The 12,919-nt window shown below is 42.1% G+C and overlaps 1 long non-coding RNA gene across 1 annotated transcript in view; it reads right to left on the reverse strand.

Moving 5' to 3' along the window:
* Positions 1-12,919, reverse strand: part of LOC145444692 (uncharacterized) — a 330,781-nt gene that overhangs the window by 41,692 nt on the left and 276,170 nt on the right. The window lies entirely within an intron of this gene.

The following is a 12,919-nucleotide window of genomic DNA, read 5'->3' on the forward strand; positions in this document are numbered from 1 at the left end:
GCACCAGACCAACGCATATACAATTGTGAAGGCCATCGATGGTATAGTGCGCACCGGGTGATTCTACAAGCCAGCGGAACTAGGCTTGTTGGAGACGCGATAAATCAGGCCAGCAACGATTGCCGAGTGCTCGGCAGTCAATGACCTAATGCAAGGGTCGGCAACCTACGGCCCACGGGCCGGATCCGGCCCGCCAAGCGAAATCGTCCGGCCCGCGACATAATAATTAGTTTTTACAAGAATGCGGCCCGCCGTTTCACAATGAGTTTCAATCAGCAGTGCAGCACTGCTTGGAAAGAATTCGGCATTGATACGATATAAGTTGCCTAAACCGTATTAGTCTATTGTGACGCCACAAAACGAAGGCGGTTGAAGTAGGAGATCGAGATTGTCTAGAGTAGACTAGATCAGTGCTTATAAATCGGGTGTATCTCGCAACCGAAGCAGTGTTGGGATCAAGTCACTACCTTCGAGTCACGAGTCATCTCGAGTCATTGCACATTTTGACTCGAGTCAAGTCAAGTCAATCGATTTTCAAAGGTGACTCGAGTCAAGTCAAGTCACTCGTTTTTTGGAGGTGACTCGAGTCAAGTCGAGTCGAGTCAAGTCAAGTCACGAGTCAAGTCACGATTCGAGTCAAATTGAATTATCGAAGTATATGTGATGACCCAACTGTGTGACTGTGTGCTAACTGTGTGAAGGATAGAATAATTTGCCATTTATCTTGAATCAAATGACGATTATAAAGTTAAATATTCATTCAAAAAGGTGTTTTATATCGCTCGCGCACACGTAGAACTGCTAATAAAATACGTGAGTAACGTGAGCTACATGCTACAGTCTCATTTTATCAGCCAATATAAAGGATCGAATACGAAGCCTCGAGAAGTTGAACAAATTGATATGGTACAATAGGCACTACCGACCTACACCTCAGTGAGAATATAAAGGCATAAACTATATTCGTTCGATTTAAATCATACAAGAGTGTTGGTAAAGGTGAGCACTGCGCAATGTAAGCACTAAGCTGCCTAAGAAACAGAGATACGATGCGATTAGATAAATCTACTGCTACTACGATAACGTTGGTGTGATGGTTTCGTAAGCGGTCAATTTATTTGTGATGTAACAATGGATGATCAGTTGATCACTGAAACTTATAATGATCGAAGACTGGTTGCTCTCGCAAGTGACACCGGCGTATATCGCTGACGCTGACAACCAAAACATACATAATATAGGGTGATTTAATCGACACCGTTTACTTAATGACTTGAAATTGACTCGTGAATTTTGCTCCGAGTCACGAGTCAATCCGCATTTCTGGGGCGTCGAGTCGAGTCAAGTCAAGTCATTTTTGCAAAGTGACTCGAGTCAAGTCAAGTCATACGAAAAAAGTGACTCGAGTCTGACTCGAGTCAAGTCATGACTCGAGTCATCCCAACACTGAACCGAAGGTGTACCATATACTTTTTGAAGGGTTTACCGATGGGGTGTGACAATAAAGGTGTCCTTCCTCTGCTTCAAAAACGCTTGGAACATCTCAGACGCAATGACAAAATCTCAAACTTAAACTGTTTAATTACAGATAACTAGCCTCCGTAGGCTAGTTATTCATGGTTTAATTCACCAGAAGGCATTGTGCGCCAATACTACAAACCTGAAGTGTTTCGGCCGCAATGATTAAAACTGTAAATATCATTTTGTCTCACAAACTGAATCACCATCATTGTTACGACAGATAACTAGAAGCATAGAATCAATATGGCGATGTAATGTATATCTGCCATGTTCGCGCATCAAGTCGAGCAGCTATGCTTGCACGAGTCTATGAACTGAGAAATGAAATAGCATCTTTCCCCGAAAATACAAATATCGCTGACTCATAATCTTGTAATCGAAAATGGGTATCTAATCTTGCTCTCCTGGTAGGCTACATTACGCCTACCAGGACGTCACATCTGTACAAATTGAATTCGCAACTTCGGGGGGGGGGGGACAACAACTCAATACATGAGATGTTGAGCCGCACCAACACTATATTTGTAACTGTGATACGAAATTTAATTACTGAATATTCACCCGCTTTTCCGACATTCCTTCTGTACAAAATAAACTCTGACTATTCAGTATTCCATTTAATGTGGACGCCAATACCATTGTCTCAAAATTTCAAATGGGCCTTTTTGAAATGCGATGCAGTTGGATTGAATGACAAATTTCATACAAAGAGCATATCGCTGCATGACTTCGACAAAGAGTACGTTCTTGAAATTGATCTTTATCCCAGCTTATCAAACGATGCAGAAGACATCGCATCGATTTTTGGTAGCACGTACGCATGTGAGCAATAGTTTTGAACAATGAAATTCACGAATATAGAAAGCCAAGATCACGTATCTCGGACGCCCATTTCGAATGTGGTCTGATTCTTGCTTCATCTGACTGTTACCAGAAGTTGAAAACCTTTCACAAAGCAAGCTGCGTCAATTGTCATATTTATTCTGCGTTGTTGAAGTGTAAATACTTGTGTTTTATGATTGGTATGATTGAGATTGCAGCAATGTAGGATAAGATACCGAAGTGAGCGGAAAATATAGTATTAGGAAAAATTCCGGCCCGCCAAAAAGTTGTACACTCGAAATTTGGCCCGTGACTAGCAAAAGGTTGCCGACCCCGGACCTAATGTCTCAATCATCTCAGCGGGAGATCACGTCACGTTACATTGTGCAGATGTGAGCAGTGAGCACAGACGAATCTCGCTAACTGGCAACTAGGGATGGCGTGAACGTTCTGTGTGTGAACCTCAGAAATTTAGAGGTTCACGTTCACAAACGAACCTTGGTAGGTTCTGCACTGTGAACCTTTTTCATTTATTACAATTTGCACTTCATTATAACATCTTTGGTGGAAATTCATTGCATTTAAACTTCGGGCCACTATATGCATGGCGCTGGCAGCATCAAAAAAATCAACAGTAAACGAGGATGAACCTTAGCAATTTAAAAAAATCACTTGCTTTGTTACAAAAGTTTGCTCGAATATTTAGTGACTCTTTGCTGTGAGCTTGACCCGCATTCACACAACATCAAGAGCGAAATACAGTAGGCTACATGTAGGTAGTCAGCGAATTATGCTTGTTCAACCAATCAATGGTCTTTTGGTATCAATTGGTATCAATGGTATTTTGGTCGGATGAAAATAAAGACTCTCTCTCTCTCTCTCTCTCTCTCTCTCTCTCTCTCTCTCTCAAAATGACATTGATATCGTTGTCTGATTCAATAGCAGGCGTATGGGGTCAATCTGGACTTCATATATGCTTATTGTATCATAAAAACCAAATCCGTGCGATTGGGGTTTTAGCTAGCCTACTGCTGTATAAATTGTTAATGGGGTGTATCGGTAGCAGCGTTTTACACTCTGCTCAATATCAACGTAGCAATACTCAGACACCGAATACATTATTGTCCGGTCTGGCCTAGACCAAGACGTAAGTTTATATTCCCTTGCAAGTCCTCGTCGAAATTGTTGGCGAAGCGACGAAAGATATTGATTTTATGGGATTATTATATCATTTGATAGCCCGAGTTGATACATTTTGCGACATTTAAAACTTCAATATTTACATCAGCATTGTGGCATTATGTGGCCCGAGTCGTTGCTAGGTATCACTAGGACCTAGGTTGTCACTTCACTGAAATGTACGGTTGAAATTAGGAATAGGAACGTTCGCGTTCACACAGAACCTTTCAAAAAGGTTCGGGTTCACACGAAACTGAACCTTTCAGAGGTTCACATCATCCCTAACGCTTACCCAATTCGGTTAATTCCGCAGCTAGTGATCAAGTACCATAAATACCAAAAACCTGAATATATTGACTACACAAAAAGATTACGAATATAGAAGAGGATCGCAAATGAACAAGATATACTGGAGGTTCCACATCAACAAGGTCAGTCGAAGAAGCACTGATTTGCGACAGCCATGATGCACCAGATGATCACGGCGAATGACGTTTGCTTAATTTCGCAGATAACGAGTTGATGCGACTGGCGCGCAAAACCAATACAAGCGTATTAACGCAGCCGTCACCATCGTGGCACCATATCCGATCAATATAGAAGCCGAGAATGAAATGTAGAATTGCAGTGTCGTCTCCAGAGCAGACCCAATCAATGGTATGATGAAATCACCCATGGCGATGACTGTGCTCCAGAGTCCAGACAACGCACCAGTCATTGAAGCGTCTTTGGAAGACTCATCCTCACTAATAACAGATATTAGTTCGTCGAAAGCTGGTATGAATGCAGACGATATGCTAACGGAATATCCAAATGCTGCTACATACACCCAAAATTCGGTCTGCAAGGGAGAGAAAAGGAGGGGGAAAGAAAAACTTCCAACTAATCCGAACACAAACACTAATCTTCGAAGCCACTTTCTCTCACTGGTAACGTAACCCACAATCGCAGATACTGCAGTATACCCTACGCCTACCACAAATAGTAACTGGCCGACGTGGGTCGAAGAGAATCCTTTCTCTTTCAAATAAATCGTTATTGTTGCGTCGCACACGAAAAACGATCCGGCAACGGTACCAGCCATACCGATAATGAGAATAGCTCTTGGTTCACTCAGTATGAGCAAAAGATGTGAATTATTATCGGTTTCTATTTGATTGATAGAATTACTAGGCGCTTTTAACGTTATAAATCCTAATGTGGAGGACATCAGCGCAACACCGCCGGCTACAGCCATTGGTACCAGCGTATTACCAGACCAATCGTAAGGAAACCCGCCTAAATACGGACCAACAAAAGCCCCAGCGCCGTACGCGGCTTCAAATAATCCGAACACGATAGATATGAAGTCTGGAAATTCTTGACACACTATAGTTAGACCGGCTACGTAAAAAGCTGCCTGAAATATACCACTCAACGCCCGCAAAGATGTTCCGATAATCACAACCGTCCATTTGTTATCAATGTATCCAATCGATCCAAACGATATTTGAGTTACCGCGAAACCAATCTGTCCGGACACAACTAACGTTTTACAGCCGATTCTGGATTGGTATTTCCCGATTACAAAGGACGCTATTGCCAGTGTAATCATGTTAATTTGGAGAACAATAGTGGAGAAAACTATGTTGCTCCCTTTAGTTATGGCTACTCTTGCGAAGAACGGGCTTACGGAGCTGGTGCACAGGAAACTTGTGAAATTGACGACTGTAATGTAGATCAAGACAGCCTTTTGGCGGGCGCTTGTGTCTCTCCAGATACTCTTGGTATGTTTGCTATTGAGATGGTTTGCTGTGTCGAAATCTTTGGAGCTCTTGTCTTTGTTGCTTATGTCGAAGTCCTCAGATACAGTAAGACTCTTTTCTTCGATATCAAGGTACTTATGTTTATCACGCGACCCACCGAAGACGTTTGTGTCCGTCAACAATGGTGTATCGTCTCTATTGACCATCGTGACCAAATGTACAATAACGAAAACAAGAATATAGAAAAGATAATAATGTTTATCAGCCGATTTCTGTTCTAAACTAAATCATTTTGTAAACTTCCATCACTTATCTAGGATACTTCTCACCATGTCATGAGTAGCATATATTTGGGCGATATGCCCGTATTGGTCATTTTACAATAAAGAAACTAGATTCTCTATTATAATGAAGAAACAACGGATAACAGACTTACGCATTTTGCAGAATTGCCGTGAGCACTTTCCCCCGTGACGGATTGCTTCAGTCGTTCGAGCAACAATTTATGTGGCTGAAGGTGTGATGTCGCTACGGCTAGTGATATCCGGTTCAAATGAGTCTGATATATGTGTAATGTGTATTTCTGGCGTCATTTTTGAGGCTGCTTGAAAAATTGCGTAACTCACTGCCGGGCGATGAGTTGATCCCTACATTAGAAATTGTCCTGCCAGGCGATTTAAAACTCGGCTGACCTATCGTGTCGATCAATGATTTCCATTTCAATTGAGCACGGCTGCTATCTGCGTGTAATCAAAAATCGTAAGTGTTGAATAAAGTTTTATTATCAGGCGAGTATTCTCATGTTTCTTGTATTCTTTGCTGTAATTTTCCACGTATGACAATCGAATCTTTCTGGATTTGTATGGTGTGTACCCCAAGAAAACGGTAAAGTTCGCCCGGCTTGACTCGGTGTGTGTGTAATGGCGGGTTGATTGATTGATGTGTATATGATGACAACTTATGCTGTTTCAAGCGTACGGTCAAGGTCATACGAATCAATGTAAAGTTCCGCTTGGTTGAATTGTCATACTTCGATGGTGGTGGGGAACGGGGGACTGTTTTTGAAGGTTACACCTAAAATTAGGCTTACCATATTTTGGAAATCTATAAAGAGGACACCTTTTCAGAAATTTGCAACTTGCAGAACCGGAGTAGAATTCTCAAAAACCGGTGAATTTTTCCCACTTTGCGAGCGGTTGACTAAAAAAAAGCAAAAAAAAAAGGTCATATTTCCGCTCAGAGCTAAAATCACCGTTTTTCACTCCGAAATACCCACCGGAGCGTCACTTCTGTGCTAATTTGCGGCATATCACTCGCAATTTGCTCTAAATCTGACCTAAATTTTCAAAAAAGAGGACAAAATCTCAAAAAAGAGGACAAAAGGGCGTCCTCCGAGGACACTTTCAAAAATGTCAAAAAAGAGGACAAATCCTCTTAAAAGAGGACGTATGGTAAGCCTACCTAAAATGGGTTACCATATTTCTGTGCCCGATTTCCTGACGCTCTTTATCGTCCACTAGGGGTTTTCAAAATGAGTTATGAGCACATTGTCTGTCAATATGACGTCCCACTCGCGAAGCTTTGCTTATAGACCAGGGGCGGCATTACAAAACAACTACCGCCTGCGGAATCAACATTTACCGTCACAATTCGAGAGAAGTGGACAATCGCGATTACAGAACCCTCAATAACAGGCCTGGGCAAAGTTCGGCCCGCGGGCCAAATGCGGCCCGCGAAAGGTTGCTTGGAATTCAAAGCATAAAACTTGACTGTTGAATGACTTAAACCACAGGCTGTATCAACGCAAGACGAAATTGGTTTACTTTGAAGCATGTTCATTAATATGCCACGATTACGCTGCCTACGTACCATGCGTAATCCAGATTTAAAATAGAGGCAAAGTGGCGAAGTATGAGTAGCAATTAGAGTCATAAGAAATTACTTTTTCTATATAGTCTAGTTCAAACATTCTTTGTTGCCATTGTCACATTACGCATTATACGGTATTTGTTTCAATTTGTTACGTGATAATTCGTAAAACAAGTCAATCAGTGCTGGCGATTACTATATGACTCATCACATCGATCACCGATAAAGGATTATTTAACGGGCATGCCAAAAAAATAAAACCAAAAACTGAAATTCAAAGATAGTTTAGAGTTCAGAGCACTAAATATTTGTATACTGGAGTCAGGGCATATCGCCTGGAATAGGGATTTTTATTTAAGTCGGTCTCATGACAAAAACACAAAACACTCGGTCAAGGTAGGCCGAAGTTTAGAAAAACTGCAAGCTTCACTCAACATAAACTATTTAAGCTGCACACTGCTCGGAAAGCCGTGACCAAGAAAATAAGCTTTGCACTATAGCATATACATTTCCGTGCAGTGGTACTTGAACTGGGAGGGGGAGCGTGAAAGCCTCATAGAAGGGGAGGGGAGGCGAAGACAAAGTTATTGCTTGTAGTTATTGCTCTGTGCATTGTCCTACTTTGATATTTCAGAATTTTCTCATCAACAGCCATAACTTTTCATGCCATCAAACTATCCGTTGGGATTGTTGTTGCATTCTGGTTGCACTTTTGAATATTTTGAGATATCATGATAAGATGGCGCGAAGTTTTTCACTATCATAAAGGGAGGCGTAACTAAAAAAGTTTGAGAACCACAGTTTTCTAATTAACCGTCACTTTTCCATTACCTCACATCAACACACTCACAGAGCAGGAATAAAATTAAAATGGTGGTGAATATAGCTAAAATTTGTTATTCGGCCCGCCAACGTATTTTCTACTTCTCATTTGGCCCGCCGAGGAAAATAATTGCCCACCCCTGCTCAATAACGATGTCTTCGAGAGCATTAATTTTTACCGATGAAATTGACCTACCGCAAAACGTAGGAATCGACAGAAAACGTGAACGGTCTGCGTCACGAACGTCACTATCCGCGAAGTTCGGTATTACAAAACTGAAATTAGCGCAGATTTCTCGCGTTAACTTGCCGCAATGGTTCTCAACCGGTGTGCCGCGGCACACTAGTGTGCCAATTGGACTGCTCAGGTGTGCCGCGAGCAAATGGGGTAAACTATGTCGAAGTATAACAAAAATCCCAATTATGAGTACGATATGTCATTGTTGGTTTTTCAATCGAATTTACCCGATCAAGACACGCGATGCACAATCCGATGCAGTGAACAGATAAAAGGATGTCGAGGCGACCGTAGTTACGGTATCTCAATCTAGTATCTCAATATGACATCCCCATTAGGTCATGGATTGGGTCTTGAGTTTTTATTGTAAAGACGCTCTGAGCACAACAACGTATAGGGGTGGAGAATCTAGTAAATCTGCGACGCTTCGTAATTTGCTACTGCACTGCCATGAATCGAACTGGGGCCTCCGCCATCAATGGACGTGATACGCTGGTTTGCCCACACAGTAGCATTTAGGACGGTAATACCTAAACTCGGGCAATTGGACCGTGATATTGAGGTGTGACCGAAGTGTTCACCTTTTACTTGTCACCCATCAGAACCGGAGGCACAAAAGGGACATGACGCAGGTTGATGACATTTTTCTGTTTCTATTTGTGGTCGTATTCTTGCCTTGTCTTCGTCATCGATGATCATTTTAAACCATACCGGTAGTACTTTTTTGGATTCCTGACATGCCAACAGCACGGCCCACTTTTGTAAGACACTGCTTTTGCAGATAGGAGGACGAGTAGGAGCCTACATAAACCTCCAACACCTAGGAAGGCATTCTGACCATCGAGAAATGAACTCATTTGGAAGTAATGTTCACGTTTACAAATTAGAATGGCCAACATAGCCATTCACATTGCGATTGTTAGGTAGCGTGCCAGCACTGCAGGTAAAATGTAGGCTCAGGGCGCAACGTTATGTTGCAGGCGACAAATTCGAGAATTGAGAAGTAATGTTGATCAAATTATAGCAGTTACAAATTTCCCCGCCGCTGTTGTTTATTATCCCGGTTTGTTGGAACCAGGGCTTTGGAGCCGGAGCCGGAGCCCGGAGCCGGAGCCCCGGAGCCGTGCATTTTCACCGGAGCTGGAGCCGGAGCCGGAGCTCTACATAAAATTTAGCCGGAGCCGGAGCCGGAGCTGGAGCCCGTTATTTGAGGAGTAGCTCCGGCTCCGACATATTTCATAGGATGCTATTATATATCCAACAACCACATCTGCTGATTCATCATAATTGTACACCAGGCCTGAATTTTAATGCTATGCACACTTGCACAGCAATGGCACGGAGTAAATTGCGTTCTAGTGCAACTATGATGTTGTCGACAATTGACAAAGATTCAGTATGAAGTCACAAGCCGGCACGGCGGCACCTATATGTATTTGTTGCTACATTGGATGTTACTGACGGCTGACGGACTCTAGATTACTATAGATAACTAACCTATTAGTAGATTAGTAATCCATATAGACCAGGAATGGCCAACCTTTTCTGCTAAAGGGGCACATGCGACGAACGAGTGCGCGGTTCACTAGCCACGCCAAACGGGTAAAATTTTCTAAGTTTCTAAATAAACTAGGTGAGTATTGCGGGTCTATTGTATACCACCCGCTTGGCTCAGTTTGCAAGGACACGACTATATTCGGCGTCTGGATACATCGATATCGAAGGTCTCAGATAATATGCGACACTCATTTTGTGCCTACATTTCACCGTCGACGATTTTTATGCGAGCTCAAACGCCAAAAGACTTTCTTCCGTAATTGCGAATAGACTCAATCGGGCAAATTAGGCGTTTTTTTCATTTTCAGTAGGGGGTAGGCTACCAAGCAAGAAATCGTGTGACAATTAAACACGCGAAGCGTGAAGAAAAATTTCGCTACTATTTTAGTTTATTGTAATGTACGATGATTTACTGAAAATGTGACTGGACCCTGGATCTGCCAATGCGTCGGAATTAATATTTTAGTCATCAACATCCCAAATGTTGCAGCCAGAATTGTAATTTTTGTTTTGCATTGCAAGTTCACAATCTGAGCCATTCATTTTCCATAATATAATAGGACATTACCTCACGGGCCACGCAAAACCCTCTCGCGGGTCACATTTGCGGGCCACCCCTGATATAGACAGGACCATTCGATAATTTCAGAGCCGGAGCCGGAGCTGGAGCCGGAGCAGTGGTTATAATGCGGCTCCGGAGCTGGAGCCGGAGCTAATGTATGATAAAAGAGAGCTCCGGAGCCGGAGCTGGAGCAGTTTAAATTTCCGGCTGCTCCAAAGCCCTGGTTGGAACTACAATTGAACTGGGGGTGGCTTCCAGTAACACTATTGAGGTATACTATCCTCACAGGTGCTATTACACGATCTGCGTGGAAATGCGTTTGGCGTCCATGCATAATACACCTTTACGCCTCTGTATTTGTTAGTGGCGATCGCAATTCGACTCTTCGATGCGACGGTTAATGACATCGACAATGCGGTAGTGGGCAGACTTTATTGTCAAGCCGATCTTATGAAATTAGGCTCAACCTCAAGTTTAAACGAAATCTCAGCAGGCTAGTTATGTGGTAACAGAGGTAATAGCTGATAATTCAAAACCTCACACAGAAGCGGAGAAATTTCTTATTCCGGCCTGCAATAAAATTGTAAAAAATGTTTGGGAAGAACTGAAACTGAAAACGATTCCCATGTCAATGATACCATTCGTAGACGTATTTGTGAAATGTCTTATATACTTGTATATTTCGGCTGTCGATGGAGAAAATACGTGACCCGTCTGTAAAATATATATGTTGTCTGTTTTAAGAACACAAGAAGTGAAGGATATCAACAGTGTGATGTTAAAGAAAATAATATCCATGAATAATGAATAATGACTTTACCCGCTCTGTGTTGAGATAGCGTAGCGGTAGATTCCGCAGCTGCAAATCCCAACACCAATGGGTTGTGGCCGCGAGTCCGACCGAGTTCGACTCCAGAATTCCTACCCAAGTGTTGAAGGTTTATCTAGGCTCCTATTTGTCATATAATCCGTGTAGGCGGTGTCTTCTAGAAGTCGAGAAGTGGGCCGTGTTACAAGTCGGCAGTTACGGAACAAAAATGACGAAAATTAGCGTGGTGTAAATGAGTACTGAACACTACAAACACAGAAAAATAATTCAAGCAACTGTTAACAACCAAAAGTTTGAGCGACAACAGCGAATAGGCTACAGGACAGTCAATGAAATGTAATCAAACGATTAGGCTACTCAGAGCTGAGTGAGGATAATGAAATGTAATTGGTAAGGCGTCAGCGATAAGGATGATACCAATAAGATGTGTAAAATTAAAATAAACGCAAAAGGAAAGAACCTCCTGATAACTACGAATTACACATTTTGGTTCGCATTTACATTTTCACTTGCTCGGAAACTGTTAGATTGCATTTGATGAACATTTGGGTGCGAACATTTCTGGCTCCAGTAAATTTGGCCAAGATTTTAGGTAAGATTGGGATAACATCTCAACAAATGGGTGATCAAGTTTGATGAAGCCTTGGTTGGAAACTTGAATTTCTTTTTGCAATTGTTGCAGCAAGCCTCGGTACTGGTCAGAGATATTAAAAAAAACTCTGACCGTGGTGTAGGAAATGGTTCAGCACAGGTTTCAGAAGATTTTATTTGCTATTCAATTACAATTACACAAAACAGAAATGCTTCAATTACAATTACAATTACATAAAAAAATGTAATTATTACATTCAGCTCAATTACAAATTAAATTGTGAGTTTTCAGTTCAATGATGGCTACTTTGACTTCGTCGCGGGTTCGTGCAGAATAGACTGAGATATCGATCTCGCCTCTGACCTGACCGACGCAGGTTTTGTAATAGAAAAGGCAATATTAGGGCCTACGTTACAAAAATATTCATTGGAGTGATTCGCGATGACCGCTGGGTCTGTCAGTTTGTCCCCGAAATACGAATTCCGAAACTGACAATTAGATGGCATTTCGTCCGGAGTAACGGAGAGTTTATTCCTGACCAAGTTTTACGAGTGATGTCTTTTTTGTGTCTGTTGTATTTTTCTTTTGCTGAAATAACGGGAAATCTGTATGCGGACGTTCGAGCGGCTCATTCGGGAGTTGGACCTCTGTTTTAGTCAACACAAGATTTCTAGTACCCATTTTAGAATCAGCAATCTTTGTAAAAGGGTTTTTCCTTTCTGGATTCCAAAATATGGCACCCCTATGATCGCTAGTAGCCTACTACTAAATAAATACTAGTCCATCCTCAACGTACCGGAGCACGACCTGACCCATCGATCTCGCCTTCCATGACATGCCGCCCCATTTTTGTCGCTTGCTCTTTTCTATTCTATCTTCTTTTACTTTTCATTCAGAGTGCATGCCTCCTCTTTACATCGCTTAGGCCAAGGTGGGTGTCTGATCCAATAGACTACTCCAATTCGCTTCGACACCTTCCTATCTTTTCATTGTATCGCATTTCTGTGGTGTATTGAACTGAAAAAAATTGCTAATTAACCAATGATGATGATTTCCTCTTAACAGCGCGGCGCATGTAAGGTGCATCCACAGTCCTCATAAGCTACACAAACATTTTCCAGCATCCCATATCCCTCTCCCGAAGCACATTTTTACTTCTCACATCGTGATCGTCTCCGCAGAG

The sequence above is a fragment of the Botryllus schlosseri genome, chromosome 8 (genome assembly GCF_051294905.1).
Source record: "Botryllus schlosseri isolate E-star chromosome 8, Bs_hap1, whole genome shotgun sequence".
NCBI lineage: Eukaryota > Metazoa > Chordata > Ascidiacea > Stolidobranchia > Styelidae > Botryllus > Botryllus schlosseri.